The 16,966-nt window shown below is 40.1% G+C and overlaps 1 non-coding gene across 1 annotated transcript; it reads left to right on the top strand.

Moving 5' to 3' along the window:
• The first annotated feature begins 16,446 nt into the window (after nucleotides 1-16,446).
• On the top strand, nucleotides 16,447-16,553 carry LOC123458926. Its single transcript, XR_006635861.1, has one exon. It is a non-coding gene; the product is annotated as a U6 spliceosomal RNA (small nuclear RNA).
• The last annotated feature ends 413 nt before the right edge of the window (nucleotides 16,554-16,966 follow it).

Raw genomic sequence — 16,966 nt, forward strand, 5'->3', positions numbered from 1 at the left:
TAAAAACAGCATATAAAGTGAAAAAAAAGATGATTTACTGAATATATGTCATGTGCCTAGCTGAGGACATTTTTGGTTTGTTATCACTTTAATACAATCTTCAAACATTTTCCCATTTATTGGGTGGTCCCAATTACTTAGTAGTCCATGTACATGAGATACTGCCAGGAGAATAAAGAAATAAAGCAGATACCCAACCTGGCTTCACACCAAAGAGGACTGAATGAGGACAACAGACTTAACTTTTATTTTTTCTCGAGGTAGGGTGTTGCTCTAGCCCAGGCTGACCTGGAATTCACTATATAGTCTCAGGGTGGCCTCGAATTCATGGCAATCCTCCTATCCCTACCTCCTGAGTGTTGGGATTAAAGGCATGCGCCACCATGCTTGGCTTTAAATATTTTGTTTTTATTTATTTATTTGAGAGAGAGATACAGAAATAGGAAGATAGAGAGAATGGGCACACCAGGGCCTTCAGCCACTGTAAACAAAGTCCAGATGTGTGTGCCCCCTTGTGTATCTGGCTTATGTGGGTCTTGGGGAGTTGAACCTGGGTCCTTTGGCTTTGCAGGCAAGAGCCTTAACTGCTAAACCATCTCTCCAGCCCAAAAGACTTAACTTTTTTTCTGATAATTTTTATTATTATGAACTTTACAATATGAGCATATTGCATATTGGTCATATTCCCATTTGGTTATCTTTTATATCTCTCTCCTGTCCCACAGACTTAACCTTAATAATTCCTATTATTACATGAATTCTGTAATTACATGAGCTTTATTGACATGGATCAAGGCAAATCTACAAATATAGCAATGACATCCAAAAATACCCTGATATTTTTTTTATTGGCTTTTAAGCCTACAATGAGCAATTGGTGTTCAGTGTGAAACTTTTGCTTCCTTCTATATAACCAGTTTAAATACATTTCACAATTTTTAAAACTTAAGGAAAATTATTTTTGTCAAATTTGATGTGTCCATTCTTTTTTAAAAAATATCTTATTTTTATTTATTCATTTGAGAGAGAGAGAGAGAGACAGATATGGAGAGAGAATGAGCACACCAGGGTCTCTAGCCATTGCAAAGGAACTCCAGATGCATGTACCACCATGTGCATGTGACTTATATGGGTACTGGGGAATTGAACCTGGGTGCTCAGGCTTCTCAGGCAAGTGCCTCAACTGCTAAGCCATCTCTCTAGCCCCTGATGTGTCTATTCTTGATGTCCTAGACCCTAAATACACAAAGTTTTAAAATCTTGTGTTATATGTCAAGATGTGTTTACTACAGAAAAGGACTATGTCTGGGAATGATAGGTTCCCTCCACTTCAACCATGTAGTACTGCACACAGCATTGAAATCACAGCATTTCTTCATTAGTCCAAGCTCACAGATGCTTTAAACTGACATCCTAAATTCTTTGAAAATCATATTTCATTGGAAACCACAAATAGAAAAAAAATGTCCTCCTTCAACTGACTGACTTACCTGATTACTAGGTATCATCTTGCCAAGTAAGTAGTACAACCAAGTAGTAATTTTATTGTCATCTATGCTCAGAGAGGAAGGGTAACTTGAGGAAGCTTTTGATTCTATCTCATTTGCTTAAACTAAGGAACGTGAAAGCAGCTAGTTTACCTTTCCTGGTTATATGGTGAGTTCTTGTGGCTGTAAATAGACTGAAGCCATTGCTTAGCAGTGTCTGAAGTTAAGGAAAGGTCATCGCCCACATTATGAAGAACACAAACTCCCGGGAGCACAGTTCCGCCCTACAATTTCAACAAGGCCTTTGAAGACATCCATGGTTTTGGCAGTGTTCCAGAACCAGCTGGATGGAGTGGTCCAGCTTAATATAGAACGCTGCAAGGCTGAAGAGTCACAAAAGCTTGAGGGGGAGCGGTGTCTGCAGCAAATGAATGTGTGGTGCACACAAATGGACCCAACTTTATTTTTGAAGACTCTTAGAATGTGCCTATGCATCTGAAAAGAATGGATGAAATACATAGTCTCTGAAGCATGCAAATATTAACATTGCTTTCTTTACTTTTTTTTTTCTTTACCTATTTTGAGACTAACTTTTCAACACTTAATTAATCATTCATTCTAGTGTGTTAGGCTGTTGGCAATTTTTTTTAAATATATAACATTATTTATTTGTCACAGAGAAAGATACAGAGAGAATGGGCATGTCAGGGCCTCTAGCCCCTGTAAACAAACTCCAGACACATGTGCTGCCTTGTACATCTGGTTTATGTGGGTCCTGGGGAATTGAACCAGGATCCTTTGGCTTTGCAGGCAAACGTCTTAACCGCTAAGCCATCTCTCCAGCCCCGATGATAATTTTTAAAAACCAATGCTGGCATTAGTTTGGTTACTTTAGGTAAGTGCTTTCTTTGCTCCTGTTATAAAGAAAAACAAATGGGTATCTCAAACTCATTTATACTTGGTACACAGAATAGTAGGAACATTGGAAATAAATGGTAGAGAGCATTTCATTAAAATATCAAGATAGCTAAAGTTGATGAACGTTTATTCATTCATTTAGAAAACATATTGAGCACCTGATGTAGGCAAGCATGATTTATGGATATTACTGTAGTGATAAATGGAGCCCATGTCCTAAGGGAGTCACCATTTATGACTGGCATGTTTTTAGGGCTATCACTGCAGGGAAAGATGGAGCCTATGTCCAGAAAGAGTTACTATTCAGGGAAAAGGGCTTTTTAAGGAGCTGACTAAATGTCAGCAGAACTTTGAGTGATAAAAGAGAGTCAGCCACACCCCTAAGAGAGAACATTTCAAAAGAATAAAAAGTACTATATGCATGAAACAAAAGAAGTGAGGATTAATATTGTTCATGAACTAATTTCATCAAAATGCTTGAATGTAGCAGTCATAAGATAATGAGAATTAAGTAGCTAAACATAGCAGATAGAGTGAGGAAAGGCAACCATGCACAGAGGAATCGTATAACTCTCCAAGCTGCAAACCCTTAGTGAGCCTTGGAAGCAGATAGTTGCATGTCTCGATCCCTCTAACTTTCTATCTGGCAAGAACTCCAACTTGTTCCTTAGTTTAAAGTCTGCTTTCTTTCCCCAGCTGTGCCTTACACAGCTCTACTTGTATTCTGATATCCTCTACCTCAGGGTCTAAAATGGTTGACACACATCTATCTCAAAAGTATTTGTCATCTGTCCTTTATCCAATCCTGCTTAAGACCAGAACCAGTTGGCTTTGACTAGCTAAATGAGGCCTGTTTGTTTGTTCTTTGGAGCTAGGTAGCAAATGCAAGTCTTTTAACCTGCCATATTCTCTGATGCCTTCTACATGAAATCAGTTAGCATACAAGCTATAATGAAGTCACTCTTTCTGTTTAGATAAGAGAGTAGCCAAAGCTCTCAGGGACATTTAGCAAATTCCTATAGAGAAGAGATTAAGATCTCTATTAATACACTCAGTCCTGGAATTTCTGGAGCATGGGGCTGTTCCACTGATCTCTTTCCTTCACATTCTTCCAGTGGGTTACCCTTCTCCCCATACTGGGGTCTTATTTCAAGGGTGTTTACCAGTTCACTTACAACGTCAACTTGCTATTTATAAAGATGTGATTTTTTTCAAATCATATATGCACTTTTATGTCAGTTTTACTGAAGTGTAACTTTAATATTGACTTCACTCTCATGAAAAATTTATGCAGTTTTGTATACACCATCACAGTGAAGATAATGGAGAAACTAAATCATCCCTACAAATCTCTTCATTGCCTCTTCAGAGTCCATACTCTCCCAGTCAATCCTCTTGTTCTAGCCCCTGGTTAAATGCTGGTTTTCTTTCTGCTGTTGTAGCTTCCCCTTTTCTAGTATGTCATATGAACAGAATTACATACTATGTAGCATATTTCTGAATAGATTCTTTGCTTTAACATCATACCTTTGAAATTCATCCATGGATTTGCATATCTAAGCAGCTCACTCCTTTCATTGCTATATAACATTTAATCATATGGTATCATTTATGTAGCTTAAAAATTTTTGTGTGGTCATATATTTTATTTCATTTGCATAACTTTTAAGAAGTGGGATTGAAGGGTTAAGCTCAAACCTGCTGTCTGCCTGTCTTCCATGCGGCCCACCCGCGCCCTGCTTCGTTTGCCCTTTGGCCTACATTCTTCTGGAGTCATGATTTTTAGTATTCTATTTTTCTCCACTGTTGTCTTATTAACTTTCTGTTCTTAATTGTTATGGTTCTGCAAAAGTTCCACATGTATACTTTTATGGAACTATGGAAGTAACACAACCGCACTTCACGTGCACTACTACAGACATTCTATTTTCCCGCTCCTTTGTCTCATTCTACATACAGTGTAAACTCTAAGAGGCATGATCGTTTATTTCCTTTGAATACTTCATTCTTTTTAAATTAGCTTCAGGATGGGAGAAAAGTGTGCCTTCTGATTTTCACTTTTGATTATTCCTTGGGATATATATTTTTTTTTTCTTGTGGATCCAAATCTCCATCTGGCATCACTTTACCTTTGTCCGATAAACTACCTTTAATTTTTTTGCAGGGTAGTCTGTTGGCAATGATTTGGTTTTTTTTTTTTTTTTGGCTTTTATTTGCCTGAAAATGTTGTTTTATCTTCATTCTTGGAATATATTTCCACTGGGTGTCAATCCTAGGTTGGCAGGAGTTGTTGTTTTCTTTTAGGTACTTGGTTCCAAAGCCAGACCTGGTGGTCTGTGCCTGGAATCCCCATGTACAGGAAGCTGAGGCAGAAGGATCGCCACAGCTATACCAAGAGACACTGTCTCAAACAAACAAAAGAAACAAAAAGATATTGTTCCATGTCCTCAACCATGTATTCTTTCTGACAAGAAATTTTTTCTTGTTTTTCTTTTTCTTTCTTTTTTTCTTTATTGACAATTTCCATAACTGTAAACAATATCTCATGGTAATTCCCTCCCTTCTCCCACTTTCCCCTTTGAAACTTCACTCTCTGTTATATCCTCTACCCTTCTCAATTAGTCTCTCTTTTGTTTTGATGTCATGATCTTTTCCTCCTATTATGATGGTCTTGTGTAGGTAGTGTCAGGCACTGTGAGGTCATGGATATCCAGGCCATTTTGTGCCTGGAGGAGCACGTTGTAAGGAGTCCTACCCTTCCTTTGGCTCTTATATTCTTTCCATCACCTCTTTCGTAATGGACCCTGAGCCTTGGAAGGTGTGATAGAGATATTGCAGTGCTGAGCACTCCTCTGTCACTTTTTCTCAGCACCATGGTGCCTTGTGAGTCATCCCAAGGTCACTGCCATCTGAAAAGAGAAGGTTCTCTAACCAAAAGTGAGAGTAGCATTAATATATGGGCATGAATATTAAGAGAAGTGCTTACTGGGCACTTTGGTGAGCATAGTATATACTTTAACCAGACAGCAGCAGATGTTACAGCCCTAGGGCTCATGACTTACCCCTATTGTAGGTTTTCAGTATCAGGGGTATATTCCCTCCCATGGAGCAGGCCTCCAGTCAAATTAGAAAGAGGATGGTTCCTCCCATAACAGATGTGCCACTATTGCACCCACTGGCTCATTTAGTTTGGCTGACCAAATATAAGGCTTGCAGTACCCACTGTTGGGTATCTTCACTGGTGGTTTCTCTCTCTCCCATTGAACTGCATGCAATGTGGCTTTTTCCAGTTTTCTGTCAGCTGGTCTATTTTGAGGAGGTTTTCAGCTCAGCACTGTTAGGATTTCTCAGTGACTTTGTACCCAAGTATGTTGAACCTTTAGCAATAGGGTTTTACCATCTATTCCTGGTGGGAAACCAAGGGCCTCGGCAATGGCTTGTAATGTTTTGGGGGCATCAGGGACCTCTCTGGCCAAAAACTCACTGGAAGGTATCCCTGGCAGTGAAAATTTTCTAGTAACAATCTATGGCTCTTGTGTGTTCCTTTGTACAAAAAGTAGGTTTTCATATAACTTATTTATATCCTCTTAGATTTTGATTCCCTCCCCCTCCCTTTCTATTCCCTTTCCAGTTTTTTTTTTTTTTTTTTTTTTTGGTATTCCTAATTTTTTTCTTTCAGCTCATCTTAAGAATTTTTTCAACAAGACATATTTCATTGTTTTTGAATAGTTATGTATGTGTAGTGTGTATTTGTGTGTAATATATGTGTTTGTATGTGTGTGGGTACATATGTGAGCACATGTGGGTGGAGACCAGAGGTTCACACTGAGTGCCTTTCTTAATTCATCTGCACATTATGTTTTGAAACAGGGTTTCTCACTGAAATTAGAGATTGGCAAATATGTTAGCCTGTGAACCCAGCCCTAGAGCCCCAGGATTCCCTATCTCTGCCTCCCTAGCCCTGAGACTACATACATGCTTCACCATATCAGGCATTTTAAATGGGTTTTGGGGATCCAAACTCAAGGCTTCATCTTGTGGCCCGCCCTGCACCCACCAAGCCATCTCCTTACCACCTATGATGTGTGTGTGTGTGTGTGTGTGTGTGTGTGTGTGTACTGTGTGGTGTATACCCAAGTATATGTCCTTGAAGTACCCCATGTGCTAGCCTGTCCAGGGATTGGAGCTGGAGGTCGGTGGGCGGGGGTGGGGGGGGGGGGGGGGGGGGCTGCACTTACCTGAGCACAGCTTTGGGTGTCCTGTTCCATTGCTCTTCTACCTGTTCTAATTTTGAGCTTGGGTATCATTAGTGACTCTAGAGTTTGTTGGTTTTTTGTTCTTTTGGCCAACCCTGACAATTCTGTGGTCTCTACCTACCTCTGCAGGGTGAGGTTACAGGCACCAGTGGCCACACCCAGCCATTTACATAGGGTCTAAAGATTCAAAGTCAGGTGATTTCAGGCCCCTCAGGCCCTTAGGCTTTTTCAGGAGCTCACTTACCACTAAGCCACCTCTCCAGCCCTGTTTATTTTCTTAAATATTTTTTGTTAATTTGCAGAGAGATAGAGAAGGAAGAAGCGGACGGCCAGGAGGAGGAGGGAGAGAAAGGAAGAATGGGCACACCAGGGCCTAGCGCCACTGCAAATGGACTCCAGACACATGCGCCACTTGGTGCATTTGGCTTAGCATGGGTAACGGTGGATCCACCCCAGTTGTCAGTGTTTCAAAGCAAGTGCCCTTTAACTGCTGAGCCATCTTTCCAGTCCCCTACTTATTTATTTTTGAGACAGAATACCTTGCACTATGTTGCTTAAGCTAGCCTGAAACTCATTTTACTACATCCAATTTGCTAAATAAATTACCTTGAACTTTTTTTTTTTTTTTTTTTGAAGTGGGCTCTCACTCTAGCCCAGTCAGACATGGCACTTACTCTGTAATCTCAGGCTGGCCTTGAATTCACATTAATCCTCCTACCTCTGCCTCCTAAATGCTGTGATTAAAGGTGTGTGCCACCATGCCCTATTGTTGCAGTTACTTTCTCAGTGATGGGATAAACACCTGACCAGAACCAGCTTATGGGAGGAAAGAGTTTATTTCAGTCTTATAGAATCAAGGGGAAACACCATCATTGGCAGAAAAAGCTGGCTCATTTTCATAGATCCATAGCAGAGAGACACCATCAAACAGCCAGTAATTATGACCAGCCAAAACTTAAAATGGCTCTGAACATTATGGCTGGCCTACATGATTTGCCCCTATTGACACCTCTTCCAGCAGGCTACTGGGGACTTAAATGGAAAGCCTAACCTTAAGCAAAAGCCCCAGAGGCTATGAGGGACAGACATTCATATTCAAACTACCTCAACTATGTAATTTACAAATGATAAAAATTTATTTCTTACAATTCAAGAGATTAGACCTAAGATCAAGGTACTAGTAGATTAATATCCAGTGAGGGCTTTCCTTTATGCATGTCCTGCACCCACATGGCAAAAGGGGAAAAATGAAGGAAAAGGTCTTCCTCATCTCTTTTGGGAGGCCATAAATCTCATTTTGGAAGGCACAATCCTCAAATCAATGGTGGCTTAAAAGCTCTACCTTAACATTCCACACAGCACTTTGAGAAGACACTGGATCATGACTCCTAGATAGTTTCTCAGCCTCTTTTGAAGTCTGAATATATGTGTTAAAAGCAAGCAGAAGACATATGTGCCATTACAGAGACTGGCCCACAAGTAACTCCTAGTAACACATTAGGGTATTTTTGCATTAACTCATTCATGAAAAGAATATGTTAAACACAGCAAAGTCATGAGAAGGAAAGAACCAGTTGCCACTTGTACTAAGCTACCCACTCATCAGAAACCCATGTTTTAGATGTGAATCAGAAGAGAAAAACAAAACTCATGTTGAAGGAACTGGTCTAAGGAGATTTGTCTGGTCCTGTAGCTAATGCTAGATCAGCACACAGTTCTATCCTACAACTTTTTCCCAAACACTCACACACATGAGCTATGTCCATAAATCAAACAGGTTTGAATACCTCCTACCACCACTTATGGTTGATAAACTAGTGGAGGCCAAAGTTCGGGGCCTAGGAGTCAGTGAGACCAGAGCCTAAGACCCTGACCACATGTACTGTGTGGCCAAAATCCAGTGTTAATTCCTACCTTAGAAGTTGCTACCAGGCAGCAGCACTCTATACAGTGCTATGCTCACTGCACAACACAGTAATAGTGAATAGCAGCAGTACTACTATTTCATCCCCCCCATATATTTGGCTGACACGATCCATTTGGAAGTTCAAAGGTATTCTGGGATACTGACAAGCAATGGCAATCTTAAAAGCTTGTATTAAGGAATATGGAGCTGGGAAAATAGCTCAATAAGTAAGAGTGCTTGCTGCACAGGCATGAGGACCTGAGCTCCATCCTCAGTACCTTATAAAAAGCCAGGTATAGCAACTCACACTTGTAACCCCAGTGCTGAGAGGGGTGGAGGCATGAGAATCTACCAGACAGCCTATATAACTGAAAAAAAAATTCTGAAAAATAGTAAGCTCCATGTTCAGTAACACTATCTCAAGAAAATGGGGTAAGAAATAATAGAAGAGGTGATTTGACATGTTTCTTCTCTGGCCTCACATGCATGCACATAAGGCACATGCATCTGCATACACATGTGCACACACCACACACATACCCACATTTTTGTGTTAATTATTTCTTCCTGAAGCTTAATTGATAATATTGGTTCCTTGCACACAAATCATTGGCAGTAAAGAGATAAAATCCTCCTTCCCATGCAAGACTGCACATACTTTCAACTTTAAACAGGGAAATTTCTCACTGTGCTGTGGTTTGCAATCTGACTTGTGGTTCAAGGCAGAGGCTTGCCTTACAGCCTCACGCATACTAATCTTGTGGGAGAATAGATAACCCGAGGGAAGAAATTTGCTCTGAGCCTTCAGTTTTAGACTATCGTGCTCCTAGTGGGTCTTATCTTATACATACTCTGTCAATGTGGCTAGCTTTTAAGATTTACCCCATGTGGAATATTTAAAAGCCCCATATTATAGTTAAAACTATGCTAATATTTTCTGCAAACTACTTCTCCAATGGGACTTAAACATGGCTAAATCTAGGCCTTCATTTCTACATTTTAAAAAAATGAAGTGGCCACGCATCATTCTTTTCCTCTTAGACACACAATAAAATGTTAATTTCAATTCCAATACCAGATCCCTCTGTAACTCAAAGAGAGATCCAGAGAAAGTATTGAATCCACATCTCTATTTGGCAAGGACTCCATATCAAGAGATCTAGGGTAATATTACAACTGCAACTTCAACACATACAAGCATGCGCATTTACGATTTCAAGTATTTTTTGCCCAGCTATTACTTGGGACTTACAAACGAAAAGCAACTGTGTTGCACAAATATAAACAAATGAGTTTGAAGCTGAGGAGAAGGCTCAGTGAGTAAAATGCTTGCCATACAAGCACTGGAGAGTGTTGCACCTCCAGCACCCTCCTACAAGATGGGCGTGGTGACATGAGCCTGTGATCCCGGCAGGCAGATCTCTCTGTCTTGCTGGCTAACTAGTCTAGCCAATCAAGTGAACTCCTGCGCATTCAGTGATAGACCTGGTCTCAATGAGAAAGAGAAGGAAAAGATGAATAACAAGCGAGGAAGACACCCTCAGCTAACCTTCACGTGCACGTGCACGTGCATGTGCCTGCGCCTGCACCTGCGCACACTCACAAACTCACATTCACATACACACATACGCACTCAAAAGAACAGCAAAAAGAAAGTAAACAAGTTATACCAAAAAGAAGATGCTGGCTTCAAAGGAATATGTTTGGAAGAGAAGAGTAAGCTTAGCATGTGTATGTATTTGTTTTTGTTTTGTTTTTGTTTGTTGGTCAGGCAGGAGAAAAAAGTGAAAAATAATATGAAGCATAAGAAAAAAGAACACATCTTGAAAATCTGTGACAAGGGAGTTCACTGAAGATTATAACTTCAACATTGAATACAAACCCCTGGTGCCTCTCATATACTCAACTAGTGACAAAACAAAATTACAGAATTTAGATTCACTGTGGGACCCAGAGACGAGTACAGCTGAAAAGAGACTGCTGTAATTTGTACAGATAGTTCTTGCCCCAAATAATTTAGGGAATAATAAATAAATCACTGACTAAATAGAAGAGTTTTAAATATTCACAGGTACATTTTCATGACTAGATAGCTATCTTCTATTATCAGCTAAATATTTACATGTGTTTATACTTTTTAAAGTCCAGATAGATGAGTACTATATTTAAAAAAATCTCATAAATCAAAATGTGGCTTCAACCAACTGGTCAGGAGATTATGTAGTGGTATGGAAATAGTTTTTCTTTTTATCTTTTCAAATGTTACAATGATGCAAGTGGTTCTATTGACTGACTTCACTTACTAGCTTTTATATTGGGAAGCAGCCCTTTTGTGTTGAACTTCTGTTGTTGAGAGGAAGACATTTAAATCCTTCAAAATCTAAGAAAAGCATCTAATTTGATTTGATTTTTTTAAAAGACAAACTAAAAGTAATCAGAACTGATGAGGCTCCAGTTTCTATAATTGTGTTATAGAAATAACATAGACATATTAGCTTATATTCTGAGTTCTATTTTTAATATTCTGATTGAGATTTATCTAAATTTCCTGCTACAAATACTGATATTTAAAAGGGCATAAAGTAAAGGAAATAGCTAGACTTTCATCTAATTTAGACTTCAGAACACTAACCATGAATGAACAAGTCTCATGTCCAATCTTGCTTATCAATAGGAGGAGAAGATTATCTTAAAAGAAATTATATAAGGAACTAAATCCCAGGCTGTTGAAATTTGAGATGATATTTCAACATGAGATTGTATTTTTGATCAATTAACTGCCTGAATGAACACTTCTCAAGTGTAAGATTTCTAAGTTGAAAATAAGTACAAATGCTCATGTGCCAATCTTACCTACAAATGAAACTGCGAAGTATGTGGGAATAGTTGAGACTTGCTTAAGAAGGAAATAACTGAGTGCAGTGTTTCTCTTGGACTAAAAGCAAAATCAAGTGACAAATAAACTAAGTATTTTTTTAGTGGAAAAACATACACAACAGTCAAAGAAAGAAAGAGAAAGAGAGAGAGAAAAGAAAATCTTGTCCCTTGAGGCTTATAGTGAAAAATCCTAAATTATTTCTACTTAAATTTTTTTTTTCTGTTACGTACATACTTTTCATGGACACATTATGTGTTGATACCATCATTTCCCTTCTCCCTGCCCCCATTCTGCTGAGGGCCCTCTTCAGTGAGATTGCTGGTTTTCTCCATGGGGTTGTGGGTTATGAGTTGTGAGAATAGCAGTCAGTCATGGTGGGGGAAGATGTCTCTGGACATTTCCTCCCAACCTGTGGATCTTACAATCTTTCCACTCCCTCTTCTGCAAAATTCCCTGAGCCATGGTGGTTGTGCTTCAAGTCCAATTTAGCACTGAGCTCTCAATAGCTTCTGGATTTCTGCTTTGGTACATGTTGAGTATGTTTAGGGTCTGTCTCCTTCACTCTGGGGCACGTTGTCAGGCTCTACTTTTTAAAATATTTTAATTTAATTTATTTATGAGAGAGAGAGAGAGAGGATCGACATGCCAGGGTCTCCAGCCACTGCCAATGAACTCCGGATACATGTGCCATCTTGTGCACCTGCTTTACATGGGTCCTGGGGAATCGAGCTGGGGTCCTTTGGCTGTGCAGAGCCCCAGCCACTAAGCCATCTCTCCGCTCCCCCTTTTATTATGTAGGGTCTTGCTTTAGCCCAAGCTGGGCTGAAATTCACTATGTAGTCTCAGGCTGGCTTCAAACTCACAGCAATCCTCCTACCTCTGCCTCATTAGTGCTGGGATTAAAGGGTGTACCACCACACCTGGCTCTATTTGTATGTTTTAATAGACGTTCACAGTTGGTGCTCATCTTTAGTCCCAGCACTAGGGAGGCTGAAGTAAGGAGGAGGATCTCTGTGAGTCGGAGGCCAGCCTGGGCTACAGAATGAATTCCAGGTTGGCCTGGGATAGAGTGAGACCTGGCCTAGAAAAAACACAAAAATTAAATTTCAAAATTGATTTTTTTTTTTTTTTTTTTTTAGTTTTTCAAGGTAAGCTCCCACTCTGGCCCAGGCTGATCTGGAACTCACACGCCCGGCTACAAAATTTATTTTTATATGATATCTAAAAACTTCAATTCAGAACTATAACACAAGGCAAGATGAGGTCTTAATAGTCTTGCTTTTCTTTTGAGAAAGCCTAAGGCCTCAAAAAATAACCTCCATTCTTCATGGCATGCATAGATGCAATGCATTCATCAGGGTTCTCCCCAGAAACAGAAGCCATTGTGTACATTGTATCTGTGGAAAGAGAAAAGGAATTGACTGAGAAGATTCTAGAAGCTGACAGGTCCCCAAGCTGCAGGATGAAATGGCAAGCTAGAGACTCAACAGAAGTGATGGTATATCTGCAGTTCACCAGAAGCCTGCAGATTCAGAAAGCCGATGGTGCAATTCCAACCCAGAGGCTGGCAGGCTGGAGGCCCAGGAAGAGTTTATGTTTAACCTGGAGACAGTCAGGCCAAAGGAATGCCATTGCTAGGTGAATGAATACACTCTTTATTCTCTTCCAGCCTTCAACTGACTGGATATGGCTCACCTACATTAAGAAGATAGACTGCAATACTTAATCTCCCACTTTAAATGTTATTCTCATATAAGACACCCTCACAGAACCCCCAGAATAATATTTAAGCTAATATGTGGACACCCATTAGCCCAGTCAAGTCAACACACAAAATTAACCACCACAAGCATGATGACTGGGGATTAAACTCAAGGCCTTATTCTCTTTTAATTTTTAAAAATTATTAAATTTTATTTTTAATTACCTTATAAGTAGCAGTTGGTTTCCATATGACTTTTTAATACATTCTTAGTTTTAGTTAACCCTCTCCCTGAACCCTCCCCCTCTTGATTAATAACCAATGCATAACTAGATAATGAGAGCTCCTCATACTGTTATTAATGTTTTGAGAAATAAATGTAAAGTGCCTATAGGAAAAAATGAACATGTGGCACATAGTCCCAAATAATAATTTAGGTTTCATAAAATACCCTGGCTTCAAATTATGTAACTCATTTACTTTTAAATTTTTTCATAAGCACACAATTTTTCACTTTGCCCCCCCCAAATTTTCCTGTTAAGTAATCAATAGCTCAAATAATGCATTCTTCTAAGACATTGTCACAATTCACAATATAAATATAACTTACGTGTCTGTTAAGCGATAAGCATTTTGCATGGCAGTTCTGTGTCTGCTACCAGGAGAAAACAAAGACAGACACAACAGAAGAGACTCCTGGTCTGGGGACCTAGTCAGAGATACAGAACTGGCTTAGCCTGTGAAAGATCTTGAGCTCAATCCTTAGCCTCCAAGGCCACTTGGAAAGAGAACAGCAACAACAAAATAAAAAAGAAACATTCCTTTTCTCAAAGAAAAAAATATGTCAGCCAGATTATGGCAGTACATTAGCATATGAGATTTGAAAAAATAATAATTCAAGGCATTAATATGCTATACCAAAATAGGTACTTCTTGCCTTTTCTCCATCAGAAAAAGTCTATTTGTTTACAAAACTAGATTTGGTACTTTGGTCACAGAGAGTGGGGAGAATGCATGAAACAAACAGAAGGCAAAAAAACCCAAACCAAGGACTGGAGAGATGGCTTAGCAGTTAAGGCATTTGCCTGCAAAGCCAAAGAACCCCAGTTGAAATCCCCAGGACCCACGTTAGCAGGATGCACAAGGAGGCACATGTGTCTGGAGTTCGTTTGCAATGGCTGGAGGCCCATTCTCTCTCTCTCTCTCCCTCTCTCTCTCTCTCTCTCTCTCTCTCTCAATTTCTCCCAATAAATAAGTAAAGTATATCTTAAAAAAACAAACCAAACCAAAATACAACAACAAAAAATGGGGGGGGGGGACAGAGAAAGAGAAAGAGAGGGAGAAAAGGAGTTGAAAGAAGGAGACAGAATTTGGACATGTAATAACTGCATATAAAGAGGAAGAAGACCAAGGAAGAAGGAAGTGATTGGAAATGCTTTGAGGTGAATGTCCTTGTGATACAGGGTTGGGGTCCCTAGAGGGATTAGATCTCCACAAAACATGCCAGAGATCTCCCAAGCCCATGAACCCCAACTTTGGGTCCTTGTCCAAGTTATCAAAGAGTGGAAAACATGGGTAAGTAATGAATTATGAGGTTTATTTTAGGGAGAGTTCAGATCCAGAGGGAAAGCAAGCAGGAAAGCCCAGAGGAGGGAAGACAGAAGATTCCGCTCACCCAGAGAGCTAAGAGAGAGGCTGAACAAAAGAAGGTAAGGTGTGTAAGGGAGGAACCTGATTGGTTGTCAGGTTCAAGAGGTAGACTCAGGAAGCCCACAGTTGTGCTAAGCCTGGAAGAAGTTGAGCAAGGAGAGATTTTTGCTTTCAACTTGGACGAAGCTGAATCAGATGTGAGTTCTCCTCCTGCCAGAGCAGGCAAGGTGCCATCCATACTTTTGTGGGCCAGTCCCTAGCTAACCCTCTACCGGGTGTGTGTGGGGGGGAAGCTTCCAACCAATCAGTATCACTATGTAAGTGACTGTGGTGAAGTAAAGATCTGAGGAGCTTCAACGTGCGCCCATATGACTGTGAGTTAGAGAGTCTGTTCCTTCACACTTCATCCCAGCTTCTCCTACGTTGTAGCTCGCCTCCTGCAACATCCTGTCTGATTTTGCTGCAACCCAAGAGCAGGCTGTCTTGTCTTGCCCCACCTTTGTTGGTTCCCTCCTTTCACTGAGCAGATTTAGAGTTGACTCCCTCCTGGCTCAGTGCAGTGACTTGTCATGAACCTTCCCTAGTATGACCCCAGGGATGAATTTCCTCTTACTGAGCAGCAGCCTAGGCTGGGCACAGAATACTCAGACCCTCCTTGTCAACCCTGGCCTGGATTATTGGGTGTCAGAGAATAAGAACAAAGTTCAGTTGATGTCAATTACTTAGTCCAATTGTACAATAATGACATCTTACATTGACTGTTAACTGTGGCTTGCAGTTACAATTGCTTTCTTACATATTATTATTAGGCAAAGAACACTTAGGATGATTAAAGGGGAGAGAAGCTGAAGGGCTAAAGATTCTAAGTCAGGTGGTGAATCATAGAGACTGGTAAAAAGAACTCCTCTGAATGGAGCCTGGTGTGTCCAGAAAGATGCCTGTGAGAAAGAGGACCAGCAGGCTCCTGCCCTGGGAACCACAGAAGTAAAGGAGGCCAAACATACCTTGAAGCAGTCAGCACACGCAGGCTTTGAACTTTTATAACGGGTAATAGCAAGACAGTGACACAGCCACCAGGTGTGAAGACAGAGTGAAGATTTGGCAGACTCATAATGTTACACTAAAGTTTTCGTTTTCCATGGTCGATTTGACTCAGTCTTGTTCATCTGGTGTAGAATTGGGAGTGCTTTGAAGACAGAAAATAAAATAAGCAGATTTGTTTGAAAGTCCTCCCAAACGATCACTCAGTCATTCTCTTGGGAAAGGAGAGTGAAAACAACACAATGTCTTCCATGCCATGCACCAGAAGAGACATCCAAGCACTTCCTGATTTATGGACAGCTACTTGAAATCTTCTTTTAAAACATACGGTGGTTTCAGAAATACCCCCAAAGGGAAGGTAATAAAACAAACTAGCTAGCTGACCTTTTGTATGTAGTGGCACTTAAACCTGTTTCTGTCCTTAGTTGAGGGCAGTTTGTTTATTCAATGGAACTGGCCAAGGGATCTTCACCTACTCTGTTAGTGAATGCTTTTTGGTATTGTTGTTGTTTAGATTTCAGAAATAAAGTTTTGTTTATGCCTAATAATGCCTTCTACAGTGTCCTTGGTAATCTAGGTCATTTTTGTAAGTTAAAAAAAAAAAAACAGTGCTCGCTTCGGCAGCACATATACTAAAATTGGAACGATACAGAGAAGATTAGCATGGCCCCTGCGCAAGGATGACATGCAAATTCGTGAAGCGTTCCATATTTTTTGCTCTTTCTTAAAAAAGAAAAAACAACAAAAAAAAAAACACAAAGGTAATTCCAAGTCATGGCCAAGTCTCCTGAAATGTTGATAGCGATTTATAGGAACATTTGTAAGAATGTGAATTCTTCACTTAGGTCCCAGCACATTTTGATGGTACCACTTCATAGCAAAGTCAAGTGGTTGGGTTATTTCTTTACTATTTATGGTATTCATAAAGGAATAGCTACTTTCAAAGAGTTTTTTTTTTTTTTTTTTGAGATAGGATCTCTTACTCTAGCCCAGGCTGACCTAGAACTGTCTGTAGTCCAAGGCTGGCCTCAAACCCACAGCCATCCCCCTACCTCAGCCTCCCTAGTGCTGAGATTACTGGAGTGTGCCACCACACCCTGCTTCAAAGATTTTCTAAATGGACATTTA

Source organism: Jaculus jaculus, chromosome 2, assembly GCF_020740685.1.
Source record: "Jaculus jaculus isolate mJacJac1 chromosome 2, mJacJac1.mat.Y.cur, whole genome shotgun sequence".
Lineage (NCBI taxonomy): Eukaryota > Metazoa > Chordata > Mammalia > Rodentia > Dipodidae > Jaculus > Jaculus jaculus.